We start from the raw sequence: 3,271 nt of genomic DNA, 5'->3' as shown, positions 1-3,271 counted from the left end.
TACACACAGCTAGTTCAGTCCCTGGAGATCTCGCCAAGATACATTTACAACACGCTCCTCCCCCTCCACCCCCACCAGGGCCGCGGGGGAGCGAGGGGAACCGCGACCACACCACCTCCATCTGTTTCCCACTTGAGGCCCTGGAGCTCAGAGACATAACACTTTTCTGCTCGATAAACAAGCGGTGGGCCACTAAGCAGCGCTCCCGCTCAAAGACTTCTTAATGCGACTGACCGCCCCACGTGTGACCGAATATCAATACAAAACTCTTAGGCTTCTTTACGCCCGGCTTCATTGTGTTGGAGCCTATTAATCTCACCGGGCCACGGCGGTGAGAAAGAACACAGCACCTGCAGGTCCACACAATATCCAAGCTTAACCTGTCAAGGAAAATGCATTAAAGTGCATTTGATAGCAGGAGCTGAAATCATTGGGACAGCTGCTGTATACTGGAGGAAATGTGAGATGGAAGGCAGAAATGTACAAAAATGTAAGTCTTAAAGCTCAACAGGCCTCTAATGTCGCATTTGTTTACGGCGATAACGTTGTTGTGTTACTGTCGCAGAACTCAAAACCACGACAAAGGAGAAATAAAAACACTGAAATTATACAAACGTGAAGGCTAAAAGATTGTTAAAGGAGCTGTTGCGATCGTCCGTATGATTCCGAATAACAAGAATAACTGTAAAGCTTAAGGGCAACCAAACGCAGAGCATGACTCAGTCCGTAACCACGACATCAAAACGCTGATTCCTCCGACGCTACCGCATATTTTATGACAAAGCGGCCGCACATAATGAACACAGCTGCTTTGAGAGGAGTTAGCGATTAGCCCATTAGCCTAAATCACCTAATTACACAGAGATTTTGGAGCGTTCCTCCCACTAATTAATTAGAACGACTCCACACCACTGTGTTCAGGAGATGAGTCTTCTCCCAGTCGACAATGTAGAATAAAATAATTTAAAAAAAACACGACATCAGCACCTCAGACGTGGAGAAAACTTAGTTTAGGATGCATCACATACACACATACACACACACTTTTTCCTCCACTATTCTCATTAATTCCGTGCTATCCTGTATCACCTTAAAGGCAAAATAAAAAGGATCCACATCCCAATTTTCGCCTGCTCAGAAATGATGGATGGGAAGGTAGCGCTTTTAATTAGCAGCATAACGTACACACACACTGTAGTTCATTAGACAGAGAGGACGAAGGACTACACACGTGTAGCTATACGTGCGATAAATGGTACAAAGTGCTTCCAAAGATATTAGTAAAGAGAGTAGAGAGTGAAAATGTTAAGAGAGAAGAATCATTTAAATCAGCAATGAACTTAAAATAAATCAAGCACGAGTCGGAGGAGACAGAGAGTAAAAGCTTGTGGGTTTAAACATGATTCACCAGTAGAAGAAGAGTTACTTCGCTGGGATGTTAATAGAATTAAAATTACTGCAGGAAAAGTTCATGTAGATACAGCAGAGCGTGAATAAAAGCCACTTACTTAAAGCAACAGCAGGTCGTTTGTGCAAATTTCCACACAAATTAAGTATAATGATGTGATATAAATGAGAGTGGTTACTTGTTGCTGTTTTAGTTAAATATTCCAGCTTTCTGTGTGAATATTTTAAACCTGAAATAAATCTGGGCAACTTTAATTAGTCAGCTGTCTAATTCACTTTCCAACCTTGATCCTAATCAGTGCCACACCAAACAGCAACAACAACAACAACAACAACAAAAAAACTCCTGCCTTGCACAAGGGCAGGAGTGTCTGGATTAATAATACACATATTAATCCAGAGTTGCCCACCTTGGGTTCACTCCCCAGCAGCGGTACAGGCCACTTTGTCCTGCGTTGCTGTATGAATACTTAGCGGAGTCAGTGGGTGGTTCCATTCCGGGTTTTCCCTGAAACCACCCCTACCTGTCTCCTTCCTATCCCAACAGCTGAAAACGCTAATGTTCCTATTGGAGGAAATAGCTTCAAAACAGGTGCCCCTCCATCATACAGGTGTAAACGCACACAGCCGCCACTACCACTGCGTGGGAGAGCAGCAGAGCTCAAGGGCACTCAGGCAGTGACAGACAAAAACCCCTTAAGCTGTGGCTTAGAACCGCAATGCCGCTCGCTTACTGAGTCTATGGTCAGGAACTGGTGGAGGTGAGAGAGAGCCAGCGAGAGAGAAAGAGAGAGAGACAGAGAGAGCGAGAGAGAGAGAGAGAGACAAGGGGTAAACAGGAATGGGAACATGCTGGATGAAGGGGGGGAGGACGGTTGGCGATAAATAAACAGATATAGCAATAGATGGAGAGAGATCGCCTCTGACTATGAGCGGCTCCATCACAGGTGTGGGTGGGCGGAGGAAGAAGGAGGAATGAGGGAGGGGGGAGGGGGGAGGGGGGAGAGATGTCTGGGTTTTCACACTGTTAATTTAGCCGTGTGGAGCTCCGTCGCAGCGTTCTCTCACTCTTCCTCGCTCCTGTCGGAAACATGCTAATTAGGGGAGCCGGCTGACGTGAGCGAGGTTTAAAGGGTAATTAGCATAAAAATCCTACATGCAGTATTTTTACTTTCTCTAATCAACACCCTCACACGTACACCAATTTTTTTTTCAGATGTGAGAAAAAGTGGTTTGACGCAATTAAAATGAAAATTAACATCCAGGGAGGAGGAGGAAGAGAGGAGGAGGAGGAGGAGGAGGAGGAGGAGGGAGACAGAATGTTCTCTCTTTGCATTTTGTTGTTTTTCTCGCTGCCGCACTTTTTTTTTCCAGAGAAGAAAGAAAACGGTGGATAATGTTATTGTTTTTACAAATAGACGACACGGCGACTGACAGGAATACAATGTTCTCCCTCCGAATGCTGTCAGCCAACGACAATGATACGTCGGCACCTCGCGGGAACACTGATTGACTGAGCGCCGCACGGTGAAAATATTTATTCCCTCTTCTGCGTACTTGAAACAGGCAGATAAGACCTAAGTGACAGATCGCGCTTCAAGTTTTAAGTGGTGCTCACCAGGCGTTTTAAAACTCTTTAAGTGCATTAGAGCCACGCCACCTTGTTTACGGTGGAAGTAAACATGCTCTGCTGGCTGCCATGTACATGTAAAGGGAAACGATGTCAAGAGGGTGACTAGAACTCCTCGCAGAGCATCCGTATCACTCAGAATACATTCACACATTACACGTTGGATGACGGCACAGGATCAAATCACAACATGGGCCCAATTCACTGATGAACAGAGACAAAACGCTCCAAGCG

The sequence above is a fragment of the Genypterus blacodes genome, unplaced genomic scaffold, assembly GCF_046128005.1.
Source record: "Genypterus blacodes isolate CSIRO-AG114 ecotype Tasmania unplaced genomic scaffold, CSIRO-AGI_Gbla_v1 ptg000004l_1, whole genome shotgun sequence".
Lineage (NCBI taxonomy): Eukaryota > Metazoa > Chordata > Actinopteri > Ophidiiformes > Ophidiidae > Genypterus > Genypterus blacodes.
The sequence above is the reverse complement of the archived record's forward strand: the minus strand, read 5'-3'. Positions refer to the sequence as shown.